The sequence below is a fragment of the Sciurus carolinensis genome, chromosome 1 (assembly GCF_902686445.1).
Source record: "Sciurus carolinensis chromosome 1, mSciCar1.2, whole genome shotgun sequence".
Classification (NCBI taxonomy): Eukaryota; Metazoa; Chordata; class Mammalia; order Rodentia; family Sciuridae; genus Sciurus; species Sciurus carolinensis.
This window is the reverse complement of record NC_062213.1, coordinates 7,633,302-7,652,756: the sequence shown is the minus strand read 5'-3', so window position 1 is coordinate 7,652,756 and position 19,455 is coordinate 7,633,302. Positions and strand designations below refer to the sequence as shown.

Here is a 19,455-nt window from a genome sequence, read left to right as displayed (position 1 = left end):
AGGATCTTATCAGACTTTCTCGCTTGGTTCTGAACCATTAAAAACAGTTCTCAGGCCCTGATCTTGTTGAGAGTTTTGCTTTCTAAGTATTGCTCTTTGAACTCTGCATGTCCTGCACGGCTCTTGCTAAGTTCTACCTCAGTGCAGTACAGGGGTGCTTGCTTCTCACATCATCCGCATGAGTTTACGTGAGATGACTCGGGAGAGCTAGGCCACCTGAAACCATGCAGCCCGAAGTCCGTGGTCAGGTCGAATTCACACATTTAGTATCAGTGAGAAAGACATCGGCCTAAATTAACTGAAGCAGATAGACGAACTTCAAAATGGAAATGATCCTCTTCGTCTTTCTCATATAAGTTCACTGTCCCTTTGGGTTTTGGCTTCTTTCCTTACAGCCTGTGCCACATCTCCTTAGCGTGGGATGGGATTGAAACGTTCTGTTTCCTTTCTGGAGTTTTTGTTCTTCTAGTTGCTTTAGGAATTGGCATAACGGATGATAAAAGGAGGTATCTCTTTTGGTGGTTTGTACAATGAAAATTATATCTTAAAAATCGGTGGCTCAGAAATATAACCCTGACTACAATCAAAATACCATCAGGGCCCAATTCTTACTCTGGAGCTTGTGGCCAGTGCCAGCTTCTGAGGCCGCCTTCATTCCTTGGCTTTTGACCCTCCTCCACCTTGTAAGTCAGCCAATACTGATCTGGTCCTTTCTCCTCGCCACCTCGGTTGTTCCCTGCATGTAGGTTTCTTAAGTCAGGGATACGCAGAGGGTTGGTGCCCGATGGTCTTTAAGTCTAATTCACAGGAATCATCGCACAGCTTTGTGTTCATTCTCATTTGTCAGAAGACTCCACAGCTTCCTTGGCTGGTCAGGATCTCCTCTTATTTCGCCTGTTCTCTGCCTCGCCTGACTTCTCCCTCAGGAAGACCCTCCGTGGGAGCCAGTCTTCTCAGGCCCCTAAGGGAGCATTGTGCTCCTCCCAGGTCTCCTTCTCACCTTTGCCTCCCACCCCAAACCCATTTTTCTCATATGACAGCATTTACTGAGTCACACACACCATGTACACGTGTACATGAATTCAAAACTAGATGCAGAGGAGGCATTGGGGATACAGAGATGTGTAATCAGTGGGACCTCCAGTTCAGTAACTCATGACCTCATGAAGGTGCTGTACTGACACTGTTCCTTTGCTCGTAGAAGCCACCGCGTCCTGAAGGGGTCTTCAGTGCAGTGCCCTTTCTTCCAAGGTGTCAGCTTCAGAAAGCGAAATCACTCTCTCAGCTCTCATAACCTGATAGCTAGGGGAGCCCAGATTCGTCTACTCCAACCCCCAGTCCTTGAACTCCACTCGGTGTCAGGCTGCCCTGGCCCCACTCCATTAAAGGCTTCTTAAGAGGAGGTGCTTTCTTTCCTGTTAGCTGGCATCCCTGGGAGTCAACACACTGCATCTGCTGACATCGTGACTGATAACTGTCCCTCTCTGCCCCGTCCCACCGCTGGCCCAGGTCCCTTCCTGGGAGTCTTTGGTTTAAGTTTGTTTGCATCTGTATTCAAGGTATTGTGAGTCAAATCAGTAGTGTCAGCACTCACTGAGAAGGTGTGCTCAGCATCTGCTCTGCTGCAGGTAGTAAGAGTGCAGTGAGACATGGCTCCTGTCCTTGAAGGCGCCAGTCTGCTTTGGAACATGTGCGGGGACGGTGTCAATAGGGCTGGGACGGATACACTTTTGGTGCTTTGTAGGTGCATGGAAGAGGGCAGCAGCCCAGGCAGGGTGGCTAGAGGTCGGGAAGGTGCCAACCAGGGTGTGAGGGCCCATGGAGAAGATGACCACGGGGAAGCCTTGGTGGAGCATACGCACTCCAGCTATCAGTCCTCAGCCTCAGAGTCCTGGGTGACTCTACCTCCCTAACTGCAGTTCCCCACTCACAAAGTGGCACAGTGGTGGCACCTGCTTCAGCATTGCCGTGAAGATTAGAGGCATGCCTGGCAGAAAGTAAAGGTGTCTGCTTTAACTCGTTGCTCTAAGTTTTTTTGAATTAAAAGAAAACACGGTCATCTAAGAAACTTGAGTTACACTAGATAATTAGAGACAGTAAGAGATGCTGGGTTGACAAGGGACACACAGTGAAGGATCTCGCAGGTCCTGCTAAGAAGCATAAATAACAAGCAGCTGTTTCCATGTGTGATGTTCACTTCACCCTTACACCTGCCCTGCTCTCTTCCTTCCCGCAGAGGCAGAGCCTTCTTAGACTGAATGCCTTCCAAAAATAACTGCAAACCCCTGGTTACTTTGTTTGGTGGTCCTGTAGCCAGTCAGTCTGTGAGTGACTGGAAAGACAAAGGCAGGCCTAACCACCCCCACGGGGAGTACGTCCCTGAGAGGAGGACGCGTGCTCATAGGACCAGTGCGGTTCCTGGGGGTCAGCGCATGGTGGACTCACACAGCCATGCTGCTATGTCCCAGTACAGAAGGTCTAGCTCCCTCGTTTCACCTCAAAGTTAGACATTCTGGTCACTGTGTGTGCAGGTGGGTTCCATAGCGAAGTGATGATTTAAAGAAAAATTGTAGAATTAAAAGTCAACCACAATAAAAGCCATTTTATAGAATAGATGTGATGAATATAAATAATAAAATGTTACTTTCTATGCAAATATCTACTGTTTATATAGCTGATCCGTGTTTAGGGGATAAAAAGGAATAAATCCATCATTATATGTAAAATAGCATCTTTTTTTTTCCCCCCGCGCAGTGCTGGGGATCAAACCCAGGGCCTTGTACTTGCAAGGTGAGCACTCTACCAACTGAGCTATCTCCCCAGCCCTAAAATAGCGTGTTTACTTCTCGACTGTTTCCGTCTTTGACTGGGAAAGGCTCTGGGTCGTCTTCCAATCTGAATTTCGCCCTCCCTTATCTAATGGAAAACCTTATCCAATTGAAGTTGATTCTGACTCAGATCCTCTGTCAAGAACCTCAGGTGCTCCTTCCAGTGATCAGCCCGCACTGCTGACGTCGTTTTCCGGGCCTTATATGGCAAGCCTCCGTGGCTCTCGGGCAGGGCTCAGTCCTGGGCTCTGCTCGGAGGCCCCGTGTGCCCTTGCTGCCTGCCTCCCGGGCCTCCCCGCCGCACTCCAGGCTGCCGTAAGGAAGGCCACACAGCACTTCCACGTCCTGTGTCCCAGGCCTCACCTGCTCCCTCTGGGTCAGGCTGGTCATTTGGCCCATCCACACTTGCAAGTGAATCTGGAAGCATCCCTCGCCGGGGAGATCTTCCGCGGCCCATTGTCTCCACACGGAGTCCCTACTCAGGGACCCTCAGCATCACGTGAATTCTACTCTCAGGGCCCACACCGGCTCCTTTCCCCACTCTCCCCCTACCAGAATCTAAACGTTTTATGTAATATAAACATACTTTGCCATGTGCTTGTTAAGTGGGGAGTGAGACCACAACTGAAGTGGCAAATGAGGTGACTCAGGGAGGTGACGCAGCATCACATGGTGCAGAGAAATAGACCGGGACGTCCTTGTCCCTACCAGATCAGGTCTCATTCGTATGGTCTTCCAGATCGGGGTGTTAAGTGCTGTCATGCGTGTGCACGTACATGTGTACTGGTGTGTGTGACATTTGACCACGTGTCTGCTACCTAGCAGGGTTCTGGTGTCCAACAGCCACAACGGGGAGGTGGGGCGATGAGCCATCGGGAGGTAGGCAGGCGGGTGTCATGCTGAAGAGACCTCTGCCTGCCTGCCTGCCTTTCTCCTCGAGGAGCAACCACGTCTCGTTTGATTTGACCACTGAATTCTTGCGTGGTGCGCCCGACACACAGATGAGCCCACCAGGTGTTCCTAAAACATGATCAGGGGTGCTTCTTGGGCTTAGTTTGCTTTCTCGGTGGAAACGAGATATTTACTTCTACAGCCATTGACTTTTTCAGTGGAAAAAGGAGAAAACCAAAATATGCCCCTTGTTTAAAGTTGTAAATATGGTTGGTATGAAATTCAAAACTTCCAGAAGAGGCTTTAAGCCAAGGAAAGTTAGTTTTAACCCCGCTCACCTCCAGACACCCACAGCAGGCTGTTCATACCTTTTTCTTTTTCTTTTTCTTTTTTTTTTCTTTTAGAAATGCTCTATGGGAAGGCAAAGCACGTGTGTTTATCACAGGGAACGGCACCTTTGGCCATTGGAAAATTCCTCTGCTCCAAACCAGGTTCAGATGGGCGAGTAGCGTCCCCGTACCTGGAAGGCTGAGCGAGGAGAGGCAGGGTGTCGGGTGCAGCGCAGGGAGGGCTCAAGCCCCTCCCCTGGGACGCACGTCCTCTCCTGGGCCTGTTCACGCTAGCTTGGTGTTGGAAGAGCTGGCCTGTGGAGTGGCCGGCTTCCTGATGGACACTGGGTGCACCAGGTGAAGGAGGTGGCCTCTGACAAGTCTCCTGGAGGAGACAGACAAGACCCCCAGGGCACTTCCCTCCCCAGTGTCTTTGTCACCTTCTCTGCCTTTCTACCTGTCTGAATCCTGCTGGCTCTCAAAGGTCTTTCCTCTCTTCCTTCAGCCAAAATAGCCGGCAAACTCCGGCTGTATGTGCAGGCTGACAGCACTCAGCTGCGGACTGCCTGAGGTCGAGCTGCTAGTTGTGTGAGTTGTCCCTTCTCCCCCAGTAAGGTCACAAAGGAGTCTGTTACATTTTGTGAACCTTAAAGAACGTAGCCACAGCCATTCAAGAAGTCGTCATTGATTAAGGATCAATCAACTTACTCTCCTAGGGGTTTGACTTTTTAAAGGATCAGCCTTTAAAATAACAGTTCACATCAGATTCGTCATATATGTAGTATTGCTCTCTGCTTGTTGGCCCGAGATGCTCGTGGCGTCTACAGAAATAAAGGGTTAGATGAAGGCAGCGAGGTGCCGAGGGAAGTGATGAGCCCGGCCTGGGAAGGGCAAGATGAACCCGGGAGGTGTTTTGGAAGTGAGCATCTTTCGAGCAGTCAGGGAAGAGAAACGCTGGACGCGACAGCCTGGCTGAGGGTGTGTGGGGCGGCGTCCAGGACATGGAAGGTCAGGCAGGGTCCTGCTGGACTACAAGGTACAGGAGATGTAGGAAGGGCTGCATCTGGAGAGCCAGGAACACTGCAGTGGGTGGCCAGAGGCCCAGCGTGGTGTCTGGGAGCAGGGACGCTTCTCCAGGTGGTGGGCTTGAGCTTCGATGGCCACCTCGTTTTCAAAATAATGGAATTTTTCTCTGTATGGTACGTCAAAATAAGTGCTGCAGTGCCTGAAAGTTCAGCCCCTTCACAGACAGGGCTGGGAGGGCCTTGCCAGGTGCACTCAGGAGAGCATTTCCTAGTTTAGTATCTGAGGTTCCATGTGACAGGCACTGTGTCCCCAAGTCAGGCCCCACATGTCACGGGGTGAGCGCTCTGCTCGTCACCATGCTGCAGGCCACCTACACGTCCTCACCGAGAACAAGGATTCTGGGTCCTTGATTCTAATGATTCTGACTTGCATTGCTTTCCTTAAGTAACCTTCTTTCTATTACATTTCTACTTACCTAGTTTCTCTGCCTAAATTCTGCAGTTCCAACACAGCATATAATTACTAGTAGTTTTTTCATGTATAAAAATAAATTTTGTTTTCCTCTCTTTCAGGAGCTTCCCTTCTGTTTATGGACTGCTTAAGAATAGTCAACTCACCACCGTGCCTAGTCAGTAAATGAATCCACTTGGAAACTTGAAAATCGTCCTGGTTTATCATGATTTTTACAAATATGTGTTCTGTTAAATGTTTTTAATGAAATAGTATGCTTTTTAATTTGGAAGGCCTGTTTTTTTAAGAAAAGAAAAGAAAATCTTATTTTGTGGTCTCTTCAGAAAAACAACAAAAAAATGATTTGTATAGTGATTAATAAAGGCTCCCCTGCGACGTCTCTCCTGCTTTCCTGTATACCTAGAAGACTGCCTTGTCATTTCAGCTCAGCTCTCAGCTGCGCACAGGAGGACCACGAGCAGCTGCAACCCCTGCTCGAGGCAAGAGTCGACACACAGTCCAGATTTGAAAATGACTTGTCCATCTCAGTTATGAGCCAATAAATACGAAAGCATTTGGTCAAAATCTCCTGTCACACAAAAGGTTAATTACAGAGGCTGCTGTGGGAGCAGAGTGGCAGGGATGGAGCAGGAGCCTGGTTTCCAAGCCTCTGATTTGTTAGGGACGCAGAGCTGGCAGCCACTCTGTGCTCCTCCATCCTTCACTGGCGTGTTGTGGCTTGAACTCGGCAGGCCCGGGAGAGAGAGCTTGTCTGTCTTGCTGGAGGTTCACACGCCACGTCCTGCTCTTGGAATTCTGGGCTCACGCCACGTCCTGATCTTGGAATTCCGAGGGCAGTCTTGTGCATCATGACATTGTCACTTTCTTGCCTCAAAAAGACGTGGTTCCTCGCGGCTTCCACTCTTCACAGTGAGCCACGTTGCCGCCTTTTGTCAACCCCAGGGTCACTCTGAATGGTTTCCTTTTCTTATTCTCCGGCGATGCATCCAGGAAGCGGCTCCCTGCTCCCGCACTCTGCAGCCTTAGATCTGCCAGAGGTGCAGTCCTCCTCCTGGGAAGGCTGCGAGCAGGAGAGGGCACCTTGGTTGCCCAGCGAGCCGGTGGGAGGGCCGGCCCAGGAGGGCTGCGGGAGGTCAGCGCCCTCCGGCTCGGATCAGCTCTTGACCACTGGGCACTGCAGGGTGGACCATGGTGAGGGCATCCTTTTCACCTGCCCAATCAGCCAACGAGAAAGCCCGTGGACTTGGAGTGCCGACGCACCTGCGTCCTCCAGTCGCTCTCCATACCCAGATCGTGGCCCCTTATTTTACGCCCACACAACCTCATTAAACACATTTTTCAAGAACCTTTCTTACGTTGGGTGATGTCCTGCATACTGGAGAGAAAGCAGAGAGCACACAGGAGTTCTCCCGGAGAAGCGTGTGTGCCTATGGTAGGACAGGCCATAGGCCTCAAAGGCAGGCAGGTGGCAGTCGAGCTGAGGAGGACATCAGGACAAACAATTGGGGTGGCTGAAGAATAATAAGGTGACACTTTTAGCAGGGACCTAAAAGAGTAAAGAAGTGAGCTGTGTCCAGACAATGGCAAGTACCAAGGTCCTGAGGTAGCAGTGTGCTTGAGAAACAGCACAAGGTAAGGCCAGTGCAGGAAGAGTGGAATGAGCAGGGGACCAAGAAGAGTCAAAGGGAGTGGAGATGCTGGCTGTGGCTCAGCCCTGAAGGTTATGGGGCTTTCATGGCACCCGCTGGTGCATGGAGGAGCTGGACAGAAGAGTAACAAGACCCAGGACCCAGAATCACTGGCAGCGGCACTGAGACAGGCTATAGTGGAGCAAGCAGGGAGAGACCTGTTAGGAGGTCACAGAGGGAAGGGAACCCAGGGTAGCAGCACACATGGTAACTGGCCAGACTTCAGGTGGACTTTGAAAGTAGAGGTGATAAAACTAAGTGCACAGATCAGCCGTGAGATGCAGAGAATAGCAAGTCGAATGATGCAGAGCTTTTAGTCCACAGCTCTGAAATTGTAGAACTGCCTCTTTCTGAGCAGGAACGATGACAGGGGAGCAGGCGATAGGTTAAGTGTGAGGTGCACATCTGGAGGGTTGCATCTCAGCTGGAGATTGAAGTCTGAGAGCCATCAGAATATCGGTGTCCTTTGAAGGTCTTCTGAGCGTGAAGATCAGAGAAGGAACCCATGGAACGTTACAGCACTTGCCAGTCGCGGGCATGCAGGGAACCCAAAAGGAGACCAGGCAGGAGCTGCCACGGTGAGGGCGGGACCGGAGGAGTGTCCTGACGGAGGCTTCTGCGGAAGGTCTCTGGGGGAGGACGTGACCCTGTGCCGCAGGTGGGTCCAGTGAGCGGGACCGAGATCTCCGGCCTTGGTTCGGTGCTGGAGGGAGGCTTGCCACAGCATGGATAGAGGTTGGGAAGAGTTGTTCACTCGCCCTCCCGAGGTCCTGATCTAAAGTTGCTGGAGGCTGCAGAGCTGAGTGGGACCCACTCGGCCGGGCGGGGCCAGGAGGTGCGGGGTCGGAGGCGGCAGATGGGCACGCTCTGCCAGCAGGCCCCTTGCCCTGGAAGGTTTTAGCCAGCCTCCACAGCATTGCTTCAGTGAGGGAAGGAGGTGCTCCCTTGTTACCGTTGGGGTGCAGATTCGGGGGAAGCTGGTTCGGGTTGCACACTGGGCTCTGCTGATACCGTTGCTGGGGAGGGGCCCCCGTTGCTGCTGGGCGAGTTGCCATGGCTCCGTGAGCTCTGCTGATCCTGCCCTGACTCCACAGGCACAGTGCGGCCTGAGCCTGTGTTCGGCCGAGCGGTGGTGGCTAACCCGGCCCCAGAGGGGAGCTGTGGGGCGCCCCTCCCCCGCTCCCCGTTAGCTCCACTGCTGCCACACGGACAGGAAATTCCTGGCTCTCCACGTGCCCAGCACCTTCCCCGGAGCCCAGGAGCTGCACGTAGCTCTTCACACAGACTGGCTATTCCTAGGTACCTCCTCACATTCACCCAGTCAGGACAGGACAAGCCACACAGGAAGTGAAGGTGCAGCTCACTGGGTTAAGTGGAGGAGGCCCAGGGCTCTCCAGCCCTGCCGGGCTGCACCTGAGCTGGAGGGATCAGTCTCTGTGCACCTGTGACCCACCCACAGCACAGTAGCTCTATCTTGGGACACTCCAAGATTCCAGGCAATCCGTGACCTCCTTTCCCACACCCAGCCCCGGAGGACGCCCCGTGCTGTTGGAGTTACGCTCTTAATGCACCTGCCGCACGCCCACACCATCATGCTGTTGGTTTTCTTTTTCTTCTCTGTCCCACCACTGACCTTCACAGTCTGTGCACATCTCTCCTGCTACTGTAACAGAATCGCCATCAGCTGGAGTTTATTGATTACTGTTCACCTTCCAGGAGACAGTGAAGTCCAGAGTGCAGCGAGGTGCAGCTTTGGTGCCTGGGGCTCTGTGTGCTTCCTAGACAGCCCTTCTGTGTCCTCACGTGGTGGAAGAGGACAAGGAGCCTCCTCTAGCATCCCATTCGAGCAGAAACCCCACTGATGAGGTGGGGCCCTCCCAGCCTCACTTCCCAAGGGCCCTACCTCTTACTGCTGTCTCCCTGAGTCCTGGGATCCAGGAAGTGAGTTTTGAAGGAACAATGATACCCAGGTCATAGCAGCCTTCAGGACAAACTGCCTTAGGCAACTGCATCCCCAGCTCTCGGCCGGCCTGCTCCCTGGCAAGCGCTCTGAACAGCTGCAGAAGCACACTGGAGTTGTTCAGCAAGAGTAACCTTGGAAAGAAGCCTAAGAATTGTGACACGCCGACTTCCTGGCTCAGTTGGTCTGTGGGTCCAAGAGCACCAGAGTACTTCCTTGACGTCCTCTCTCCTCATTAAAGGTTTTCAATCTCAGCAGGCTGAAAATAACCACTCCAGTGTTTGGTTTTAAAGGATCCGAGTGACTCCCGTGTTTTTAAAAGTAGCAGCTAAAGGCTTTCAGTGTCTACAGCCCCGTGCTTAAGGTGATGCCTTGGTGCGGTGTGGAACTGTTGTTACTCCACACCAAGAGCTCTTCTCCTTACTGGCAATCAGGATTCTGGCTCAGCACGACCACAATCTGCAGAGTGAGCAGGCCGGTCTGAGCAAGTGGGGGCTCTGCCCGAGCCACACTCTGGCCAGACCTGCAGCTCCTCTCCTGCCTCCTTGCTCCCTGCTGGCTTGCAGTGCACTGGGCTCTGGCAGCCCCGCACCAGCGGCCTGCTCCTGAGCTCTTCCCCAGTGGCCCATCTGTCCCCACTACTCGCCCACACACAGCACCTAGACGTGTGGTCTCGGTGCCCCTCCAGCCTGCCCCTGGCTGCCCCAGCTCCAAAGTGCTCATCCTCAAAATGTGCTCCTCGGCTTAGCTCCTTGAGGTCACAGGGACAGTGCTTCCAAAGGCTGCTCTGGAGCCACTGTACTCACTGAGGCTGGTGCCTGGTGTGAGCCACCGGTGCTCTGTAACAGATGGCTGCAGAACTCCGCAGTTACAGAACAAGGGTTCGTTACGGCATCTACTTCCTGAGGGCCAGGAACCTGGCCGGTCTCAGGAGCCAAGTCAGGCTGTCGCCGGGGCTGCCGTCACTGTGGCTGGCCCAGGGCTCACCCGTGGCTCCTGCCCACAGCTCTCCACTCCTTGCCTTGAGGGTCTCTCCAAAGCCCAGCCCACCTGACTGTCCTCCAGCCTCCCTGGAGTCATTGGTCCAAGAGGAATCCGTGAGTGGCAGAAGCCACAGACCTTCATACCCTGGCTCATTTCTACCATGAGCAAGAGGAGCACCGCCTGGGGGGCCGTCCTGGAGGGCGGGCGGGTCCTCCACACCTCTGTGCCTTAGGGTCCTCACCTACCAGCGTGGGCGGCTGAGCCTCATCACGGGGGCTGGGAATGCCATGGCACACGTGCCAGGCCCTCAGATGGGGCCTCTCCTCACACCCACACTTCAGTGTGGAACGCAGGAGCCACCCTGCCCCTGCCACAGCCCCCGCTCCACAGATCCTGGGTCTTCCCATCATGTCCTCCTCCTCTCCGTCTGTTTCAGCGAGAGGACAGCTGCAGAAGCTTCGCTGCCGATGCTCCTGGGTTCCCAGCCCAGTGTTAACCTTTCCCTTCACCTGCATTGGAGTGAGCTCCCTGAGGAGCTGGTCACCTCCCCTCACCCTGCACCCCCTCGGCTGCTGTCTGGTTGCCTCCCGGTGGTGTCCAGGCTCTGTACGTAGCAAAGCCCTCGACCTTCCACTGCAGGCCGATCTCCCTCTCCTGCACTGGTCCACTCTGCACCGGCACCTACTGGGCTCGCCTTGGGCAAGTGCAACCTGCTCTTGTCAAAACACACCTCCGTGCTCTGCCCGCCGCAGTCCGAGTCCCTCACCCCCTTAGAGGTGTGCCTTCCTCTGCTCCCCACACGTTGGCAGCACCATCTAGCGGGGCGTTCCTCTGCGTGGGGTGCTTGCCTTGCCGCTCTGCTCCTGCCCCAGCCAAGCACCTGGGCTGCCTCACGCCCCCACGGCAGCCTTGGCAGGTGACTCCCCTGGTCCAGGTAGGGAGAGCTGACAGCAGGGTGTGGCGAGCAGAAGGGATTTATGTTTGATAAGCTCTTTCTAACCCACTGAAGCAGGAGCATCTTCCCTAGAACCACACTAGGAAGGCCTGAACTTAGAGAAGGAAAACCCGATGGGGCCAAGCTCCCTCCCGCAGAGCCCAGTGACTGACCGTGGGGTGAGGTGGAGCCAGGACCAGGCGGGTCACCATGCAGCGTTTGGGGTGTCAACAACCGTGCAGACTAGGTGCATTTTTAGAGCACAAAGAAGTACTCTTTCAATAGAATCAACTAGGCTTTTAATTTTTTAAATTTTATTTGTTCTAATCAGTTGCACTTGACAGTAGAATGCACTTTTACATTTTGATAGCTCATTCATAAATAGAGTGTAATCTCTCGTTTCTCTGATTGTCCGTGTTGCGGGATCACATCAGTCAGGCAGTCATACATGTACATGAGGTCGTGATGTCTGCTTCACTCTACTGTCCTTCCCGACAAAAAAAGTGCTTCCTGTGTTCCCTGGGTCATTCAGATCATTTTAAACCAGGAACGTGTTGCAGCTTCAGAGACGGATGCTTGGACTGCTCGGAACCCCCTTCAACCTCCCGCATGCCAGCAGCCAGCGCAGGGGCTGCTTAGGATGCCTTGACAGAACAGTTAGCCTGCCAGCAAAGCTCGGACACCTGCGGGCAGTGTAGGGAGTCAGCAGTCTGTTCTTCAGGAGGCATTACTGGTGTGTGGATCCTGTGGGGATAATAGGCAAACAGGTGGAGGAATAAAGCAGTTAAAACGTGTCGGGCGTCTCTGTGCCACACTGCCAGGGGTTTTCTCCAAAGCCACTTATAAGGGGCATTTGCATTTTAGTAGCTAGGTCTTCGTGGTCAGGGCTTTTGTGGACCCAGCAGCCACGCAGGGTGGAATGGGGAGATCTGCTCTCCGATGCTGTGGTGGCTGCTATGGCAGCTGCTGTCTGTCCAGGAGGCAGAGCTGGCAGGGCCACCGGCTGCCACTCTGCAATGGGGCTCTTTTCCTCCTCGTCCTATGGTGTGAATGGATCCCTTTGCCTTCCCAGGAGTCTTGTGCTTTTGGAAATTGCCCCTGCATCCCTCCTAGGGGGCTCTCTGTGTCCCATGCTCCCTCCTGTGGAGTAGCCCGTAGCACCTGCACGCACACCTCTGCCTTACGCTGCATCCAGGTGGCCTCCCGAGTTGAACGCCGTCCTCGGAACCTGCCCTGCCTCTGTGGTCCAGGCTGCTCAGCAATCTCCCCGCTCCAACAGGTGTAGCCCAGCGTCTGCCCCACGTCCGTCCGCCTGCCTTTCACTGGTGTGGCCAGTGCAGCCTCAGCCACTGGCCACGGCACACCATGTGACTCCCAGCCTCCCCCGAGGCTCGCATCCTGCTGGGGCTTGGGCGGGGGGTCCTCGCTGCTCTCTGCCTCCCCTGCTGCTGGTTGTGAGCCCTCCCCTGGGTCAGGTCCTCATCCTGCCTTTCTCCTTCCTGGGGTCCCTCCCTGCTCTTCTGTGCCCCCCAGGCCCTCCTGCGACTCTCTAACCAACAGCAGCCCTGTGGCCACCCGAGAGCTCTTCTGCGTTGGATTCTGACACTGAGTGTGGCTTGGCCCCTGGTGTCCTTCTTCTGGATGGTTCTGCAGAACTAGGTTGTTTTCAACTTTCATTCCCCATCCGCTAAGCGACACAGAAGTTCCACCTCTGAGCCTCAGTTCTTTCATCCATGAAATGGGCATGCCTCACCATGAGAGACTCTCGGATGGCTGATGTGGACAGAGGGGACAGGGCCACTTTACTCAGTTGTTTACCAACTGCTGCTTGAGCATCTTCCCTGAGCAGGGCAGACCGGGTAGGGCAGAAGGTGGATCAGAAGATCACAAGCACACATTTTCCCAAAGCCAGAAATCAGACAAAGAGCATTTAGATGTCTAGTCTAACGGGATATCTCAGCTGAACAAACTTCAGGGTCACCTCAAACAAATGCTATGACTTACTAATTAACTTTCCACCCCAACTTCCAAAACCATGCCACAGGGTCCAGGGGAGACCAGTGTCCACGTGCAGGGACAACTCATTTCTGTGAGGGGTTGCCCCGACTCCCTGAACGGGCGGGACATGTGAGTGTGAACCTGAGCTTCCGGTGGTGCTGAAGACGCCCACAGAGCTCAGGTCTTCAGAGGAGAGGGTGAGGGCCCGAGGCCAGGCCGCTGGACCCGCTGCTGGTGCTGGGGGCGAGGCGGCTTTGAATCCCGCAGGGCACTCCGCCCGGGCACTCCTGGACTGGGGAGGTCCGCATTCTGGATGGAAACCACAAGCTGCCTCCCATTTGAAAACCTGCGGCAGGAGTCACCCCTTAGGCCAGGCGGGCTTGGCGCAGGCAAGCTGCCCTTTCCATCCTTAGCGCCTCCGTCTTAGCCCAGGGCTGCAGCCGCGTTACAGATCAGCCATTTCCCTCCGAGCCTTTCCCTACCAATCTATTACCCTGAGCAACTGAGGTCAAACTGTAGATACTTTAGAAAGAAATTTTCTTTTCCATTAGACAGTGTTAAACAAGGTGCCTGTTTCTCCTTCCACACGTGAGTCGGGTTTCCTTGGCCCACAGTGCCCTTTAGCTTATTTTCACTTATTGCCCCAAACCCCACACAGACAACTGGACTCCGTCTCTCTTGTTAAAGCAGATGCTCTGCAGCAGCAGGCTGCATTCAGCATGAGCTGGCTGCTGGGTGGCACCTTGCAGGGGCCCTGCTGTAACTGCCCTCCACTCAGCCTGCCTCGCTCGCTTGCTGGCAGCTCTGGGGCCACACCGGCACTTGCATCTTCTTGGGCCCGAGCGGTGAGGCCTTGTCCCACGCTTTCTGTTTTGCAGCGCGGGGGTGGGGGGCAACTAGCCAGGAGAGGTCACACCCCGAGTTCCAACTGCTGCGGCAGATCGTCACTGCCTCCAGCTGGGTCCGGAGGCACCGTGAGCCCATGAGTAGCTTGGCCTGCAGTGGGCCGTTCCAGAACACAGGCAGCTGCTCAGTGGGAAGAGGCTGGTGGGAAATGGAAGGGAAGAGACAAGATGGGCCCGGGAGCTTCCAGAGGGAGCCTCAGCGTGGTTCCGATCCAGACCCGAGCTGTGCCAGGCCCAGGCTGATGCCCGCTCGCATTCCGGGCGGCCCCTATGCTATATCCAGGCACTCAGACATGCTTCTGCCAAGAGTGGGACCCCACGGGGGCATCGCGTCTCAGCACAGGTAGCACTGGGTCAGCGCCACCTCGGGACCAGCTTTACGGGACAGGGACCGGATGGGCCCCTCACTCCTGACCTGGTGCTCTGGTGGACGTGACGCCGAGTGCCATGGTGTGGTGAGCCTGCCACTGTTACCCTGCTGGGCTCTGCCGCATCCTGCCTCTGGGGTTCGGGGCCTGACCCACAGCTTGGGTTTCCTCAACTGAGAAGGTGGGACATTAGCAGTGACCTAGCTGGGTTTGTGCAAAGAATGAAAGGAAATGTGGGGGAGGCAGGCGCAGGCCCTCCCATGGGCAGGCTCGGGAAGGCGGCACTACCGTGTGGGCAAGACTATCTCTGAAAAGTGCCCCTCGGTCCCCTCGAGCTACCAGCAGTGGAGGCAGAAGAGACCTGGCGGAGTGCAGGGAAGCAGGAAGGGAAGGAGGGAAGCAGCCTCGCAGCGCGCAGGCAAGTGCGGACCTCTGCTCTGAAATGACTTTCTATCTTGAGACAGCAGCGCTCTGTTTATGACCTGCTTGTAAATAGATGAAGCCATCCTGGGGGACCCGAGGAGAGGCGGAGCCGGGGTGGGTGAGGAACCAGGGCCTCCGCCTCCTGTCTCCAGAGGAGAACTCAGCCTCGAGTGTGGAGCTGGAGAAAACCAGCTGATGGAGGCGTGTTGGGGGTGACAGCCCGGGTCTGTCTCCTTTCCTAGGGCCACGTCTCTGCATAAAAGCTATTTGCTCTGTTTAGTCAAAATTGCAGTAAACACAGCCAAAAAAGAGGAAAGAAGCTGGTCACGTCCAGCCCAACGGGATAGCAAGAGATCAGACCAGATCCATGAGGAGAGAAAGGGACCTAGTCTCTGTGGACACCACCTAAGGGCAAGTGCTGTGCTGGCCACCTGCTGCCACACTGCTCTTAGATGTGATCTGCAGTAACCCCGGCAGCCTGAGCATGTTCACGTATGACTAGTCCAAGATCCCAAGGAGAGAAGAGGAAGGGAGGGATTGGAGACCCTCTGTCCGGCCCCAAGCTGGGATGGGTGTTGCTTCACCTCCTTGAACCCTCTTATTCCTGACGCATTATGTGTCTGTCCCTGGCACCTGACAGTCACCATGGCCAGTGAGGGGCAGTGACAGGGCCAAAGACAAGGCACTTCAGGAGGATGTGCCATCTCGGCCCTCTTTCCTTGCAGTCCGTGGAAGCGGCCAGGAGGACAAAGCCACACACCTGCACACACCTTGCGAGGAGCACCCACCAACCCATCTTCAACCACAGTGCGAGTGAAGATAACTTCCTGAGGACTTCGTGCCTGATGCGTCTCTTCAGGGGGCCTGTCCGCATCAGTGCACCCTCTGTGGTCTGGGGCTCACTGCCCTGAGTGGCACGGCGCAGTTTCTAAGAAAGGCCTAAAGAGCCAGGTCCACTCTGAGCTCAGCTGTCTTGCGGAGACGAGGGATTGCTACAAGCCCGTCCAAGTCTATTGCACTGCAGGCTCTGGGAACCTCAGGACCCCTCAGGAGGTGGGCTGGGAGCAGGCGGGAGCTGGCAGGGCTGGGTCCCCTCCGCACCGCACAGCATCTCTGCCTCCCCGTTCCCACACCCCCTCCCTCACCTTTTGCGGCACTCACCGAACCTCTTCAGGTCAGACCTGACAGTGCAATCCCAACAGGCACTGCAGGGGCCCCACCCGACAGTCCCCCCAGTCACTCGAGGTCTGCAGAAGTTCCCGTGGATCACCCCTTTACACCGTGAGCTTTCTGTGGCTCAGCAGAGTGCCAATGCCATGATACCCCAGCTGAAGTTCTCAGCCAAGAAGGGAGGGCAGCTGCCAGGAGAGTTCACCAAGTTCCCTGCCTCTTGCTACAGAAATTCGGAAGCATGATTTTCCAGCTTCTTGGAGGGACCCAGCAGGCTGAGCTCAGGTGCCTGCACAGACACAGCTCGTGAGCACACCTCTCCTCAGCACGGCTCTTGTCCCAGGCACGCCCTGCTTCTCTCACCATGCAACCTGTCCGCACCTCCCAAATCAGCTGTCTGCATCCCAGTCCTTGTCTTAGGCTGCTTCTGGGGGAATGCAAACCATTGTAGACAGAAAAATGCTCCCTAAAATTGTCCACGCCCTAATTTCTAGAAGTTGCAAACATTTTGTTTTCACATCAAAAGGGATTTTGCAGATATGGGCGAATTAAGGATTTTGCCATGGAGAAATTGTTCAGGATTATCTTTGTGGGCCAGTATTATAAACAAGGATCTTCTAAGAGGAAGGCAAGAGAGTCCAAGTCAGAGCAGGGAGATGTAAGGGCCCATCCAGAGATGGCGGTGATCTGCTGTGATGAGGAGGGCCCCAAGCCAAGGAATGTGGACAGCCTCCAGAAGCTGGCACAGGCTAGGAAACCAGTCTCCTGGAGCCTCAGGAAGCAGCAGAACTTACCCACACCATGATTCTAGAACATGAGACCCGCTTGAACGCCTAGCATATGCCACTAAGCATGTGCTGATTTGTTACAGCGGCAGTGGGAAGCTAAGACGCGTGTCTGAGACCACCTCGGCAGTCCTTGGGTGTGAGAAGGAGAGGTCAAGTTCGGGAGTTAGTCTGTCCTGCTTTGAATTTCCTGGCTTTGCCAACTAGTTGGAAGACTGAGCTTTATTACAGAACCTCTCTGTTGATTTTCTGATGCACATTTCATGGTGACTTCTAAGGTGGTTTAAGAGAAAACTAGTAGGAGTAAGTGGTAGGAAGAAGCCAGCAAGATTCATTTCTCATTTCCCTTGAACACTAACAACATTTTACATTCTGAGTGAAGGCAGCATACCTTCTCTGAGCCTCTCAGGAGAATGTAGGGTTCTTGTTAGTCGCATAATTCATAGAAGTTGGTGGATTTTATCATTTTGATTTACTTCTTTCTGTGCTTTGTCACCTAAATGGGCCCTTGAGCATCCCAGCAGCCAAGGCAAAAAGGACTGAGAGTAATCGCAAGGCTTGGTCTCCACAAGTTACATCCTTCTAAGTGGAAAGAACACACAGGAGGACGCATAGGCCTGGGGGCTGGGGCAGGAGGGTGGACACTGGAGAGCTTCCTGGAGGCAATGCCAGAGCCTCAGCTAGCAGCCTAAGGAGAGGGAGCAAGGAAGAGGGAGCAGAGGGAGCCGCAGGAGCAAGTCAGGTGCAGACGGGGCGTTGGCAGGGCACGGGCAGAGCCACACAGTGGCAGAGGGTAGGAGGAGTCCAGTAGCACCTCGCCGCCTTGCCCAGGAGCTAGAATGGAGGCCTGCTGGTGGCGAAGGGCCTTTGGGTTCGGTCTGGGGAATGAGAGTGTGGACTTGTGTCTTGGGGGACTAGCTGGGAGCAGCACGGGCTTCAGCACATTCACCAGAATCCGCAGCTCATTCCTGTCCCACTGCCCAGGCCTTGTGAAAGCTGTCTCCTGCGTAAGCTGGAGGACAGAAGCCAGGGAGGCACAAGATTCTCCTGAGCCCCAGTGTCAACCCTCCTGACTCCCCTGGTGCCCAGCACCCAGCCCAAGGCAGCAGGCGCATGTTCCCCACAACATGGAGGGATGCTTTGTCCAGCAATAGTCAGTTCAGAAAGCCCAGGATGAGACCCCCAAACCAGAAACCAGAGCCACATCATCCCTGGGAAGCACGGTATCCTCGCTCCCCAGCTCCTGGGGCAGCCATGGCTGCAAGACCGTCCAGGCTGCTGGCTGGCTCCTCTACTGCCCGCTCTCTGCCCACCTTCCTTCCCCTGAGCATCAGCAGCTTGACGCACCCATCATCCCTAGCTGCTCACAGCCCTCGGCCTCTTCCTCACCCAGGGTGCTGCTGACCCAGGGAAAGCAGGTCGTCGGGCCCCTAACAGGTGAGCACCCTGCGGTGCGGAGAGGGGGCTGAGCTGGCTCTTCCTTCCCAGGCAAGTGTGGGCGGGGCCAAGGTCCGACCTAACTTCCGGAGCGAGTTCTGTTTGCCGCTTGCAGCCGACAGCCTCTCTACTGTCCCAGTCAGCCCTGGCACCCGGGCACGCACCCCTTTTGAGGAAGAGCACAGGCCCCGGGGCTGGACTGCTCGGGCGCCAGCCCCACTTCAGCTCAGCGGTAGCCAGGGTGCTTGGCTGGTTCTGTCATGGCCGGTGACCTCCATGTCCTCATCTGTAGCGCAGATGGAATAGCAGCAAACGCAGAGCCAGTGTGAGGACCGAGTGAGACCACAAGCAGCAGATGCTCAGCCTTGGTCCTGGCACAGCAGCTGGGGCTGGTGAGGGCACTCATTGTGTCCTGGTCTGCTTAACTCCAGTGAGAGCTGTGGCCAGGCTGAAGTGGACGCACCCTGGGGGCCGCCTGAAACAGGCCAGGGGAGCCAGCGTCTTTGGGGCTGACAACGTACCCAGTGTCGGGCATACGGTGGAGTGGGGCAGGCTTTCTTGCCTCCTTCATTCTCAGCCCCAGCTTTTTAGATTCGTACCAGTCAACTGTCTTTTGTTTGCAAGTGTTCAAACAACCCAGAACAAGCTGGCTTCCAGCCAGAGGGGAAATATTGATTCAGGTGAGCAGAAAAGTGCAGAGGATATAGCTAGCCTGTCTCTTGGATCTGGCCCCCGGAGGCAAGCACCATTCCTGAACTGGTTGACCCCTCCGCGTCCCAAGACAGCTGTGTCCTTCCAGGGTGAGATCTGGACATCTTTACCAGCCCACTCTGAGATCCATTCTGATTGGGCAGATTTGAGTCACATGCCAGGCTCCCAGCCAATCACTGTTGTCGGAGAGCTGAGACTGATGGGCTCAGCCCAATTCCCCTCCAGCCTGAGTCCGGGGCTGATGTTGGGGGCACTCGTGTCCTGGAGCCAGAAGTGGGGCAGGTCAGGGATGACTGTGGGCTCGAGTCCACAGGGAAAGCTTGGTGGAGGCCGGGACTTCTGAGCAAGGCGGAGGTAGAATTAGGCCGGAGGATAGGTGCAGGAGAGGGGAGAGCATCACCGGTGGAAGTGGCAGATAAGCCACTTCCGCATTCACCTCGCCTCACACTCTTTCTCAACAAAGAGTGCAGCTCATCTGGGAGTGGAAATCCTGTGCCTCCAGGCTAGGATTGCCAGATTTAGCAAATAAAAACACAAGATGCCCAGT

The 19,455-nt window shown here is 55.0% G+C and overlaps 1 protein-coding gene across 1 annotated transcript in view; it reads left to right on the top strand.

The window, feature by feature from the left end:
• The window catches only part of Khdrbs3 (KH RNA binding domain containing, signal transduction associated 3), a 168,275-nt gene extending 162,228 nt beyond the window's left edge, over positions 1-6,047 (top strand). Inside the window, exon 11 of the mRNA XM_047560381.1 lies at positions 5,647-6,047. The gene's annotated coding sequence lies outside the window, so the exon portion shown is untranslated. The remainder of the gene's footprint in view (positions 1-5,646) is intronic.
• The last annotated feature ends 13,408 nt before the right edge of the window (positions 6,048-19,455 follow it).